The sequence below is a fragment of the Parasteatoda tepidariorum genome, chromosome 5, assembly GCF_043381705.1.
Source record: "Parasteatoda tepidariorum isolate YZ-2023 chromosome 5, CAS_Ptep_4.0, whole genome shotgun sequence".
In the NCBI taxonomy this organism is placed as follows: domain Eukaryota; kingdom Metazoa; phylum Arthropoda; class Arachnida; order Araneae; family Theridiidae; genus Parasteatoda; species Parasteatoda tepidariorum.
In genome coordinates, this window is record NC_092208.1 from 14,545,228 (window position 1) to 14,560,514 (window position 15,287).

The 15,287-nt window shown below is 26.0% G+C and overlaps 1 long non-coding RNA gene across 3 annotated transcripts in view; it reads left to right on the top strand.

Annotated features, from left to right (window-relative positions):
* Nucleotides 1–14,229, top strand: part of LOC107452460 (uncharacterized) — an 18,827-nt gene extending 4,598 nt beyond the window's left edge. For 2 of the 3 annotated variants that reach the window (XR_011636822.1, XR_011636821.1), the window contains exons 3-5: nt 891–1,039; nt 8,831–8,963; nt 14,067–14,229. This is a non-coding gene — a long non-coding RNA (uncharacterized lncRNA). Of the gene's footprint in view, nt 1–890; nt 1,040–8,830; nt 8,964–14,066 lie in introns of those variants that run through there. The other variant, XR_006226073.2, reaches the window with a different exon arrangement.
* The last annotated feature ends 1,058 nt before the right edge of the window (nt 14,230–15,287 follow it).

Consider the following 15,287-nt stretch of genomic DNA (forward strand, 5'->3'; position numbering starts at 1 on the left):
AAAAAACATTAAAAAGGGGGGACTATAAAGCGAGTAGCAAAATCATAACAACTTACATGGACAGTTATTTTTCAAGAATGATTTAAAAATGTTTTCGCAGAATGATTGCCAGATTACAAAATATGAAAACAAAAGCGCAAATCGAGTGTAACAAATATATATATTATATATATATATATATATATAATGTTGTTCAAAAGTTCAAAATGTAGAGAAAACATAATTATGTAATAAAATAATTATGAAAACATAAATATGTAAGAAAACATAATTAATTCAAAATGTAGAGAAAACATAAAAAATTACAAAACAATGAAAATGAAACTTATTGTTTTTCTTAATTTATATATATATATATATCTGTTAATAATAATTTCTCAAAATATAAAGGCAGAAGAATATATATGTGCAATCAGAAAACCTAAAATTATATATTTTTAAACATTTTAAAATTTATTTTATTACTTGTACTTACTTTTTTATTACAAAAGCCCACAAAGCGTTCAATGCTTTTTCACAAATTCAGGGAAAAATAAAAGTGAATGTAATATATTAGAAATTTTCCTGAAAACGATTTTATTTTTCTTGTCAACTTATGAACGGTCTTAGAATAACATTCAACAGTACTCCTAAATTTAATTTATTTCACTGGTTAACATATAAAATAGACAGGTGGTCAATGCCTTGTATTAAATAGGATAAGGTCGGTTCTTGGTAATAAAGGCTACTTAGACTAGTGGTCAATTAACAAGGGAGGTCAGCTTGACAGGTTTTTACTGCATCATTGTTTATACTTTTGTTGAGAAATAGTAATACATGGAATTTCAAGTTTATTCAGTAAAATTAAAAAGAAGAATTGTTTATTTTATAATAGTTTTGATTATTTGCAGATAAACACTAAGAGAGATGTTCTGACCGATGTTAGCAAATAGAATCATGATCGCTGCTGGAATCAGACTGTAAGAAGTCTGTGGATTATACTCGAAAAAATATGCAAGAATATAATTACATTGAGTTGAAAGCAAGAATTAAATCTTAGGTATGAATTCTTGTAACTGAATTAATATGCAAGAATATAATTACATTGAGTTGAAAGCAAGAATTAAATCTTAGGTATGAATTCTTGTAACTGAATTTCATGAATTCTATTCTATTCAATTCCAATCCAATGTATTTGTTTAGTAAATCATGCATTTTTTTTTTACCTTATAGGTAAATTACAAAATTACATAATCTTTTTAATTTTTAGATGGTTTTATTCTCATACTTCTATCTTACAGCAATTTTTTTTTTCCTTTAGATTAATAACTAGTACAGTTTTGATTATTTTGTTAATTTAATATTTTGTAGTGATGCATAATATAATAAAGATGCTTGCGTTTAGTTTTTATTAAACATATTTGCATTCTTCTGAACACAAAATTTTAATAACTTCAGTAAATTTAAATTTTCATTTTTTTTAAAAATGTGTATGCTATAAGTGAAATTCTATTATTAGATGAAAAAATATTCTTAACTATAAAGAGCATACTTTTTATTACTTATTATTTTATTGAAACTGATACTAAAAAAACTTTTTGAGCTAAATGAAATTATTACTACTTTTACGTATTAAAGTAAAATTATCTATTGTTTCGTTAAAAAAATTATTTAAAAACAAAACAAGAATTATGTTTATTAAAATTTTTTAAAGAAAATTGTTTTAAATTCGTCGAAATATTTACTATAAATTACTAAATTTTTATTAAATTTGTATCTTAACGTGTAGTATTGGTATTTTATTCATGGCGTGACATAAATGTTATTTTGTTATTTAATTTTATTACGTCAACAAATATTTTTCTTTTGTTACATATTTGTGAAAAACTTGTATAACATAATTTAAATCTTGTTCAAACACATTGGAAGAAGTATTTATGTAAAACACAAAAAATAGACTTTTTTTCTTTAGTTATATACATACTTTTTATATTGACTTGAAACCAAATAGAGTACTAATATACTGCAATGAGAATGTTTAGTTAGAAATCAACTTTTGAGTACTAAATATGATTAAAGATGACCTAATAGTATATGGCCAAGATTGTATTTATTTCATAAACCTTCCATTTTTGACAACTTCATCTCAGCTACATTTCAATTTTCAACACGATTGTCATCGTTTTAAATCACGATTTTAATCATTTGACTTGTTTATTAAAAAATAATTAGTTTAAATCATGAATGTAAATTTGCTCTGCTTTTCAAGATGCTCGGAATAGTGGAAACAAAAGGTGTATTATTTCTAATTCAAGATTAAAATATTTGTATGCATATTGACAACAAATAAACATAGAAAAAAAGTTGCATTTTTTAAAAACGACGCAATGATAAGTTATATTATTGATAAATATATATTTAATTTTCATCTGAAAGTAATTTATATTTTTTTAAAGAATCTTTCTCCTTTTATTTTATTTTTTACTAGGGTATAATTATATCATATTTGACTTTCTAACAGAAAAATCTTAAATTAACAATACAAAACGACAGCAATTTATTAAGGAGAAAAATAATATAGTTGACGTAGGGGTGAAGTCAAACAATTTATCACTAGCAAAAAAGGTTTTTACATTCCTCACTGAGACTCCGTAATATGAAATGAATAAAACAAATATTTGTTTTTATTTTAAAACCACCATTACTTTCTTTATTTTTTTTTCGAGCTTAAAATTGAACAAAAACATAGTTTAAATCAAAATCGAAATTTTAAAATCACCCACTACACAATCTAACTACAAGTTAAACAGAAATTGTTTATAAAATAGATACTAATGCATTATGAATTTTATTCTATGAATTATGGTATAGCGATCCTGAATTATGGGATAGTTTAAATTAAAATTTTAAAATCACCCACAACACAATCTAACGGCAAGTTAAACAAAAATAGTTACTTATGCATTATGAATCTTACTCTATGAATTATGGTATAGGAATCCTGAACTATGGGATTAAATAAAAATTATAAATAATGAAAGTTAACTACACAGTATGATAATAAATGCTAAATAAATTTTAGCAAAATAGAGTGTAATTTACAAAATAGATGGCAAATAGTACATGAATTATAATATATGAGTTATGAAATACTTAATGAAATAAAAATGAAGCCGTTTACTTGGCAAACTTTAATAGAATTGTTAAACAGAAAATTTTTCTAAATTGATTCTAATTTTTCTTGAATCACGCAAAAAAAATATTTCCTTTGGGCCTTTAAACTGAACAATCACCTTACAAATTTTGATTTTACAATAACAAAAGTAACAAACTATTTAGAGAACAAAAATGATTATCAATTTTCCGATTATAGAGATGAAATGAAATACATCAAACGCGCCGTTATCAAAACAAACTTTTTTTTTCTCATAAAACAAAACTTATAAAACTATTTTAATTGTAACTGTCAAAATAAATAAATAAATGCAATAAATTCCTGTTTTATGCCTATCATTCGAACGATGTATCAATTGTCATCACATGTTTATAGTAACGTATGAGTAGCAAGCATCAATTATGTGCTACACTGTAATGGAAGAACCAATGGAGAGCCATTCTTCAGGTTTTGTGATCCAGGGTGACTCCCACAGCCCCCGGGGAATACTTCTGGCACCCCCCACCACCCACGATAAACAGTTCATTCCAGGCACCATCCAAACTGCAAATTCTGTAGAAAAGCCATTCTAGAATTGTTTTCGGAAGCTGCTAGATAAAATTCTCATGTGTGGTAACTTTCCCCATAGATTCAATAAACGCCGATTCAGTTTGCAACGTAACTTGATTCAAACATACTTTATGAGTGTCGGTAGTGATTCTATCATAATATATTAAATTTGACCAATCACATTCTTTCTAGGTTTATACTTTTAGTTGGAATTATACTGATGCTTTTGATTAATAAAAGAGTGGGCCGATATGTGTTGTTTTATAACCCGGATAAAATTTAGATTGCAGAAGAAATGCAATATAAATAAAAATGAATATGCCGAAGATGTAAAATGAATGAATTAGAAATAAAAAATGCCGCTTGGAATGGTTCGTTTAATCTATCTAATAAATTAAATTATGTATCAATACACAGAACCTGGTTAAATTATTAGACCCCACAGTAAGATTCTATGTAAAATCTTAATTATCAGATGATACTATACAGCTTTATTGTTTTTACGCGACTGAAACCGGTTTGCACTTGTTTACGTTAGTGTATCAATGGGTTGAATTAGGCGATACATAATACAGATTCGACGATTGGATAGATTAGAGGATATATTATATAAATGTAGAATATTTATTATATCAGGTGTTATATTAGTATATTGTAATAATTAGATCAAATTATTAGACGCACTGTAGCTTTTTAATAATTACATGTTTTGCACGAGTTTATATGCAATACTTTTATATTTAAACATACATGTAATNATAATAAATATTCTATATTTGTAATATATATCGTTTAATGTATGCAATTGTTGAATTTATATTAGTATATATTGTCTCATTTAACCCATTGATACACGAACGTAAACAAGTGCAAACCGGTTTCAGTCGTGTAAAAACAATAAAGCTGTATAATACATGATAATTAAGATTTTACGTAGAATCTTTAGTGCGTCTAATAATTCGGCCAGGGACTGTATATACATTATATTATTTGTTCCCTACACATATGTTAATACTCTGAATGTTAAAAGTGATGTTTCATTATTTATATTTATTATTCTTCTCTAATTAATTTTTTTTTCTGTTTACTAATACATAATAATATTTTAAATCTATCATCTATCACAATTATCTAATGCACGAAGTTATAAATGGAAATAAATGTTTTAGACTGGTTATTTTTTTGCCTGTTATATATAATATACTCTGAGTGTTCAAACTAATTTTATTTAAAATATCTGCATAGCTTTGAAATAAAAAAAAATTATTTTCTTCGAGCGAAAATTATTATTTTTTCTTCACACATGTTAAATAAAAGAGTATATGTGTATTTGTACTACTTGAAATTATGAAGCTAACATACATGAAATTATGAATTGAGGTAAATGTATTTGTTATTATTTGCACATTAAATGAACCATAATTCGAAAATCGGGAATGTTACAACAGTAAAAATGCTCAAAATAATAAACTTTTTTTTTTTTGCATTCATTGCCCAAAAAAATTTAACAATAACGGAAAATATAGGAATTTTTTGTTGCTGTTTATATTTAAAACGTGGGATTTTTTTATGAGAGTAAGGTCGTATTTTCCCACCAAAATTTCGCTGCTGTTACAAACCGTAAGGACCATAGCCTTTATAATTAAAATAAAATGCATGAATACATAAAAATTATCTATTCAATGATTTCATTTTGTATTTTAAAAGAGCAGGCTTTGTGATTTAAAGCGACGTTTGGTAAGCGATCTTAGAATTATTAACAAAATTAAAGGAATTAGTAGTTAAACAATTTTTATTCGATTACTAAAATATTGCATCTCAGGTTTTTGCTGAAAATTTTGATCTTTATAAAGAATGCATTTTTTAACTATCAATTGTTAAACGTTACATTGAAAAAATTATACATTTTAATTCTGTTTTAAAATTTATTTAAAACAGGCTTACCTCACATTATAAATAGTACTAAAAAATTAAAAACTATGGTATTTATTACTAGAAAAGTTAATACTTGCGTTTGCGAGCTAAAATATTTTTCTACTGAAATAGTCTTAAATTTCATCATCTAAGATATGAAGTTTTGAAACAAATTAACAATGATAAAAATTTTCAACGTTTTGAAACAATGATTTAAATAGGGATTTCTCTCAGAACGTGAATTTCAAAGCAAATTACATTCAAGTTATTAAACACTTGTGAATGAAAATATGCGGTAATACTTGTTTTAAATATACCGTGATTAATATACGCTAATACTAGTTTGTGAGTGAAAATATACAGTAATATTCGTTAGTTAACTAATTTTCTAGTTTTAAGCAAATCATTTTAAAATGATACAAGTTCTGTTCATATACTAACATAGAACCGAGAAAAAAAAAATGAATTCTTATATTCCATCCCTTCCCAAAATTATTGAATAGAAATGAAATATTATTAATATGAAACGTAAATTAATACATGAAATTAAATACGAAGTGTTTTTTTTCCCACAGAGAAATTTAATAAGAGTTTCTATTCGAATGCTAGAGCGTATAAAAAGACGCGCTTTTTTAAATTTTTTTTTTTAATCAATTCGTGCCAAAATGGCAACAGGTCGGGCCAATACGTTTTTAGTGCCACGCTACGACAAAAAGCTTAACTACTATTTTTAATTGAATTTAGGAAGTTCTTGGTAATCGTTTGGTTTGGCTTTTAAAAAAGCTTAGTTGTTAAAGAATGAACACAAGTATCTTTTGCTAAGTAAATTATGATTTATTTTAATTTCTCACCATTATTTTAATTTCTCACCTCTTATATTTATTTTTATATGGATGACATGCATCATTAATACCTTCAAACTAATAGGAGAATAAATATGGAAAAGTGTTAATAATGTAGAACACTTTATTTCTGTTTACCGTAGAATACATCCAATCACAAAATTAAATAAACAAAGTAAATAAAAATTTGATAGAAATGGTTTTTACGAATAATATAACTACAATCTGAGATAAAAGATTTGGAACTGATTTGAAAGTTTTATGTGCTACTAAAATCCACAGAGTAAAAAACTTCAAAACACTAGCATAAATCCTAGTAATCCAACCTTAAATCAATAATTTTTATTAAAATGAAGAATGAAAACTCAACTTTAAAACAATAAGTCACAAAGAATATTCTTTCATGATATAAAATCGTACAGAAGTAAATAAAAATATGACACAGATACTACTCCGTTGAGTGTCAACTATTTTAATCTACTGTATGAACTAACAGTTTCCTCTAAGTGTTGCTAGAGGGCTTTGATGACGAAAAATTGCTTTGCCGTATGTCATTAGCCTTACTCTTCTAACCTCTATAATAAGTTGTCAGTAAAAAGAAAGTTTTATAAAATACAAATTAAAAATATTAGTTCATATAAATAATTTGCTAGTTTTAAACAAATCATTTTTAAATTCTAGAAATTTTGTTCATGTTAATACAGAACAATAAAATAAAATATAAAATTAAATCATAGTTTCCTACATTTCGCAAAACTAAACATTACTTTAAAGTGTTTTTTTTCTTTATTCTCTTCGATTAAAAAAACTTTTAATGGTGAAAAATTACTATGTCGTGTGTCATTGGCTTTACTCTTCTGACCTCTTATATAAGTTGGCAGTAAAAAGAAAGTTTCATGAAATACAAGTTAAAAACATTAGCTCATATAAATAATTTACTAGTTTCATTAAACAAATCGTTTTTGAATGATACAAATTCTGTTCATACTAATACAGAACAATAAAATAAAAAATAAAATGAATCCATAGTTTCGCGATACTAAACATTACTTTGAAGTTTTTTTTTTAAAATTATTTTTATCATATTCGATTAAAAAAAACTTTTGATGGGGAAAAATTGTTTTGCCGTTCGTCATTAGCCTTACTCTTCTAACCTCTAAAATAAAAACTCGTCAGTAAAAAGATAGTTTTGCGAGTTATAAATTAAAAATACTAGTTAATGTGATAAAATTCAATAGTTATTAACAAATCATTTTTGAATTATCAGGGGTCTGTTTAGAAGAAATTTGGGTCCATTAACGGACCCTTCACAAAATATCTTTTCATAAAAACGGACCCTTCACAAAACATTTTAATTTAAAAACGGACCCTTCACAAAATAATTTATCTTTTAATCGGACCCTTTACAAATTTGTTTATCTTCATTATTGTTTTGTTAATCGAATAAACCCTTCCGAGGAAGGGGGGGGGGAGAAAGACAGTTGTAAAAGAACTAAATTTTGTCTACGGCAGACGCTTCTTCCTTTATTCGTTCGAATTGAATATTCTGCGTTCAGCAGTATAGGCTAAATACCAAATATTTATATGTTATATCGCTAATTTAGTAGCTGCATTTGCTGTTTATTTTTTGAAATTTAATTTTTTTAATTATAATTTTACAGTATTGAGTATAATCTTGTATGTCTTTACAATTTAAAAACTCCTTGAAAAAGTTTTTTTTTTACCATAACGGACCCTATTTTCACAAATTTACAAAAGCAGGGCCCTGGTTGAAAGAGTGTGACTTAACGTTTATTTTATATTCACAAATAACGAGTAATTTTTTCACAATTTTACAAAAACAGAACCTTTTACAAAATGTCTGGACAGACCCCTGAAAATTCAATAGTTATTAACAAAATCATTTTTGAATTATACAAATTCCATTTATACTAATACAAGAACAAGGAAAGCAAACATGTTTGAAAGTGAAAATTCTTCAAGCAGCGTCAGCCACTGAAGTTGTTATAACCTTCTCTTCCTGAGCAGTTGGTACTTCTGCTTAGAACATTTTCTTTCAACTTCCGTTCGGGAATTTCTCTTTCGATGGCAGAGTCCGCCCTATTCTAGTTTTCTATTGTAGAGGGAAGTTCGAAACGGAATGGGAGGAGGCGCCCCCCTTGTTCCATTCCATGTTCTTACAAATGTCAAGAGATCTTTTTTTTCTTCCTTACCTTTTCTTACAAATAGAGAAGATCTCTACTTAGTTCAGTAATGAAGGACCTGAGAGTGATATTTTATTTTCTAGAATCATTTGTTCCATAAAGTTTCGAATGACCTAAAAGAACTTCTCCGATCTGTTATGTTCAAATTTCGTCTTCTTCTTTTCCAGCTAAATGAAGACGGAAGTTCGGACCCGGAGTTATAATGATGCTGTTGTCGTTTTTTTGCTGAAATTCTGCTGTATTTTCTCGTTTCATTAGAGAACTTTTCATTCTTCAACTTTGTTGAAAATGACCAGTGGGGTAAGTAAGAGCAGACGATTCTTAAGAAAGAAGTATTCAAGCAGTGAGTTCCATTGATATAATACTATTAACTGTAGTTTCGTTTTTAAAAAAAAATTTAGTTGTGTGTACAGCTTGATTTTTGTTTTAAAAAAATATTTAAGGGAAAATGTAATTTAAAAGACACAGTTTCTTTTTAATGTTGAAATGCAGCATACACTATCGTACGTGCTTTCTATAAGACATGTATATAAAATTTGATTTACAAATTTTATGATATGATTTATGTACTCAGCTGTGCATATATCCTAAGAGCAGACGATTCCTAAAAAAGAAGTATTCAAGCAGTGAATTCCATTGATATAATACTATTAACTGTAGTTTCGTTAAAAAAAAATTTATTATAAGTACAGTTTGACTTTTGTTTTGAAAAAATATTCAATATTTAAGGGAANTTTCTTAAGCGTTGTAGCTATATAATTTCAAACATCCTCAAGAGCTATAACACATCTGCAGCAGAACTGGATATGAAGACAAAATTGCAGGACAGGAACACTTTAATTGTCCACTAATCTTCAGATTTCCTGCTATGTTTTAAAAAACTTTATTTGTGAAAACCTTCAGCGTGGCGGACAGCTGGCTGCCTTAGGCGGCTAGTGAATAATAAAAGCAAACCTAATTCTTTTTTGTATTTTTTTAATAATAAAATAGGCGAGTTATTCAGGGAACTCCGTAACGAAATTATAAATAAATTTGTCATAAATCGAGTGTGAAAACAAACCTAATTCTAAAAAAATATATATAAAAGCACAGTAATACTTTAACATTACAGAAAGATTTTTCATGAAAATGTTTTACTGTCGAAAGTGTTTTATATTACATATCCAGCGTTTTTTTTATTTTATTTATTTATTTATTTTCTTTAGTTTTACTTCTCAGCGAAAGATTGCTAGGAAATTCATCAATTTTCATCAATTATTATTTTTTTTAAATTGCCAGCTGCAATTAATACTAATTTAACCCATATTACTAACGGTATTTGAAATTTTAGAATATATTTTGGAGTATGCGTAATATATATTTTAAATGAAATTAATATTATGTATTTTATACGTAATTTTGTATTTTATGTTAATAATGATGAGTTTATAAGAAATTGTTTGCTAATATTACTTTTAAAATATTCTTGAATTCTACATACATTAAAATTGTTATCCAAAATTCACATCAAACTAATTCCTATTTACTGAATCTGTTTGAAAATTAATAAGGTTACAGCTTGAAAGAATTAATATAATGCATTATGTGTATACATAACATGTATACATTAAATATGTTACATATGCATACATAGCATGCAATAAAACATGTATTAATATAATACATGTTTTATTGCATGCTATGTATGCATATGTAACATATGTTATGTATACACATTTAATATTATTATATATAGAACTAATAACATGTAATTTCGATTAAAACTTTGTTCATTATTGCATATCTTTCTCTTACTCTTTATTTAGAGTTTTACGTATGCAATTTTTACTTACTTTTATTTTACTCTTGTTAAGCCAAAAACTGCTCTTGTTCATTAGGGGAAAAAAACATTTTTTAAAAATTGGAAAAAAAATTATTATCTGAATAATAAATTATGTATTATTATATAGACAAATCGAAACCTAAAATATTTTAATATAAGAATTGCTGGCCGAAAAAGCTTACACTGGCGTGAAGAAAGTAATTCAGGATTTAACGTTGCTCATATTTTTAATTATCCTTCACTAGGTACCAAAAAAATTAAGTACCACCCCTTTTTTTTCCAGCATACTTATTTTAAAGCTCTATCTGTACACTGTTTCACTTTATTTTTAACGCAACTAATAAATTTCTTTACCTTTAAAAATGTGTTTTAAAAATAAAATTTGGAAAATACTTCTCGGAAAAAAATATTCTGATAAAATTACCGAATTACCGTTGCTGTATAATAATAACATTTCTGTTTTTTTTTTTTTTTTTTTTTTTTTTTTTTTTTTTTTTTTNTTTTTTTTTTTTTTTAATAACGCAATTTGGGTTATAAAACCAAACTAAACGTTATTTAAACAATCCATTTGGTTATTTAACCTTTCATATGGTAATGGTTTACCGGAAATAATTTTCAAAATTATAGTTCTTATTACCACACATTTAGTAAAATGCTACAAAACTGAAAACTAAATTTAACAGCAGAAATGGTTTTATGCAATGCTCTTAACTATCAAATTACCAAATTTTATCGGAAATTATAAAACCATATGTTATTGTTAATTTTACCAAAGTCACTACCAAAACGCTTCGGTATAATTACCGTACTTTTTGCTGTTCTCCATAGAGCAAAAAAAAAAAAAAAAAAAAAAAAAAAAAAAAAAAAAACGGTAAATTTTACAATATTCTGGTAGTTTTGACTTTATTTTTTTCCAAGCGTTGATTGTAGATTCTCATTTTGTTCGTAATGTAAAAGTTCATATTACATTTAAAATAATGGATGATTTTAAAATGAAATACCCCACAGCTGTGAAATGAAATACCCCACAAATGAAATACCTCACGAATTTATTTTTTTTCATTAATAGAATGTAACTGCAAAATTAAATACCATTTGATTTAAAGATCTTCAAAATTGTATTTTCAGGTTTCCGCCGATTGTGTTATTTGGAAGAAACTTAAGTCTTAAATATTTTTGATAAAAATACACTGCAAAATCAGGTTTCTCAAATTAAACAAACTACGTTTCTCAAATTAAATCTCGTTTAAACAATAAATTACTTAAAATGAGTGCATGGTGTATCAATTTTGCACGGAGGAAAACGATTCGTGTAAAATTACCGTACTGTATCGCATTAACATTTCTGGCTTAAAAAAAAACAACAACATAATTTTAATTAATAAAACCAAAATATACGGTATTTATAATTATGGTATAATTTTTCAGTTGCTGTACATTCTTGTTTTCAAAATTATATTTCTTTTTACCACACATTTAGTAAAAAATACAGAACAGAAAAGTAAATTCAATCGAAAAAATGTTTTTTTTATGCCATTTTGCTTAAAAATGAGTTTTGAACAAGTCACTATATTCAATCATGAGTACATGAGGTTTTCATGAATTTTTTTTTTTTTTTTAAAGTAGTTCTTAATTTTTTTCACAGTTTCAACATCTTATTTTGTGAGTTGTGTATAATGTCCGGACAGTTATACAAAATTTTATTATAAAGATAAAAACTTACTGAGAACCAAATATAAATCATTTGCCATAAAATTATAAAACGGTGACTCAAAATGTTGCATAATAATATCATATCATATATGTTTACTCTACATATCATAGAATACAAAAACATTATTGTTAATTTTAACCTTTTTAAATTTTAATAATTAAAAATAAAAATGCAATAAAACCAGAGAATAATATTCAGAAGAAAAGACTATTACAGCAAAAATGCAGCTAAATAGAGATAGATGGAGAATTAAGAATTCTATACTATAATAACTTTTATACGGATGACAGCTAAAGATATTTAATCTTGATTTGTCACGTGATAAAACGATATCATGTGATCAAGAGATACGTCATAATCTTTCCACAATTTTCATTGGCTGCTGCATGATTAACATCATATAAGGTGACCAAATTTTGTACCGTATCATGATTCAAAATATAGATATCATTGTATAACTTTAAATTAATTTTTCTGAGTGTAATTTATGGATAGGCTAGCGTTATTTTTCAAATAAAAGTATTAACAATGTCCTTAAAATATGTATGTAGATTTATAAATTTATGAAATAATGTTGATGAAACTGACGTAATTAAAATATAATTCAAATAATTATATGTCGATAAAACTGAGCTTGAATTGAATAAAAAGTTTCCTCAAAATAGCGGACTTTATAATTGTTGACGTTCGAAAAAATGGATTTAACGCTAAATCATAGAATTGAGGAAATTTTTACTGCAACTTTAATAAGGTTGAGGTGGTAAGTTGAGTTCTAGTTACCGTTCAAAGTTGAACCCTAATATCATATAATCACGCTTCAAAAGTACGATTTTATGGACTGAGTCGACGAAGTTTGCTGCACATTTGAACCACATTATTGTTCAACAGGCTCCGAAATTTCTTTAATGTAATACCAAAATAGTGTAATTGAAATCAGCTCTAACAAGGAATGTACTTCAAGTGCTACTCGTCAATCACAATGAATTTTCATATTGTAAATAAATATAAATTCAACAATGAAATTTAGTACATAAATATATATGTATATTCAATTATGAGTTATAATGTGTAAATAAATATTTAACGACACGCCCAGTAACATAAACCCTCCAACATGGCAGCATCTGAAGATTATTTTCCACCTCAGATTTTTTATTCTTTTTTCTTTTTTAAAGAAAAAAGTGAGAAGGAATTGATAGTAGAAAAAAAAGAACAAATAAAAATTGAAGATGAAACAAAAGAAAAGATATTGCTACTTCAAAAAGACATCGTTGATTTTCCTAATAATTGTTTTATCTATCCGCAAGCAACAAAATAGCTTGAGAGCTCATTGAACCAATATTTACGAATCTTGGCTCAGAGGATAGAATGCTTGCCCTGCGCTTACCTAAAGAAAGCAAAATATCTAAGTGATCTTATAAAATCTAAGCATCTCTCTATAAATAATAACTTAATCTTGTAGCATAACTCCATAAAAAAGAAAGCTTAGTGAAGGGCTTGGGACAATATAATGCTAAGCCACGTTTTTGAATTAGTAAAGAGAGTTCTTTGAAGAAAAACACCAAAATTTCCATTTAGGTAATAAAGTGTTTCTGTGTATTGTGCGGTTATGCATTTCGTAAACTTGCAAGTATCTATCTGGAAACAATAATAAGAAACAGTCTGATATTTAAAAAACTACTTATGAGAAGAAGAAAAAAAATTTCATATTTATCATTATTTCATTTTTAACCCATCCTTTATTTTAATTTCATTATTTTTTATGAATTATAACAAACAGTTAATATGTATTTTTATTAAGTTTTTATTTACGTAATTTTGCATAATTACAATTTTGTATAAAATGCATTTTTTTCGTTTCTTACAGATAAATTCTACCAATTTTGCTGCAATGAAGACAGGAAAAAAGTGGTTACTTGTCGAGGCGATGAAAATACTATGTTATATGAACATATTTTTTGTAAACACGCGTATGTTTTGTTAATTTCAAAAGTTTTATAACACAAATAAAACAAAATGCATTAATCAAAGTTCGTGTATCTGTTTTATTTGTTTCAACTAAAGCGTAATTCATTCAGCAAAGAGTGTAAAACTATTGCTAAAAGATCAAATGACTTAATACTGAAATATTGCTTAACAATAAAGATAATAAGTATTTTCAACTAAAAATATGAACGAGTTTACTTGAAATTTAGAAGTAATTTTATATACGTTAGATATAGGAAAAATAATAAAACGAGCATTGAATATGAGATAAGTTTGAAAAATTGATCAAAAATTTAAGAATAAAATCTTTAGGTGGAAAATTTTTTAAATACTTGGTGAATAGCAATTTTTCTCAAACACTATTATTTTAAAGACTCATACTAAACAATTAGATAAACATTCGTCCTAATGTTTTAAAAAACGTTCGTAATTTTAATTTAAATTAAATCATAATTAAAAATTAATTTAAAAAAAAAACTTACAGTCGGCAATAAATATATAAATACACAAGTCGGTGACCATTGTGCTAAAATACAAACTAAGGTATACAACGTTTAAGAGCAATATTTTTTGTGCTTTTAAACGTTGTTTACCTTAGTTTGTAATAAATATATAATTTAATATTTTCATTAATTATTTTAAATTCTAGATGATAAGTTTCTTATAAAAGTAAAACAGGATATTTTCCAATTTAAGCAAATAATTTATTATTATAACAGGATTTTTATAGCGTACAGTGAGAAAAAAAAATTTCTTAAAAAAATGGACAACCCTGAATAATTTTTTATCAAATCATAGAATTTTCCTAGTCTAGGACTCAATCTTAATGGTTTGAGGGGGTGGCTTTAAATATGCGAATTAATTGGTGCAGACGGTATTTTAGGTTACAAAATCAGTCACAAAAACGTGTTTTCTCTGAATAAAAATGCCCTTCTTTTTTTTTTCAATGGATTCGCATATCTGTCCCCTAATATACAGGAGGTAGCCATAATCTGGGAAATATGGTCCTCATAGTTTGAACTCCTTAATGTTAATTTTACTTTTGCGTATTTCGCCATATCTCGAGAACTTTTTAAGCGAATTGAAAAAATTTTCTACACAA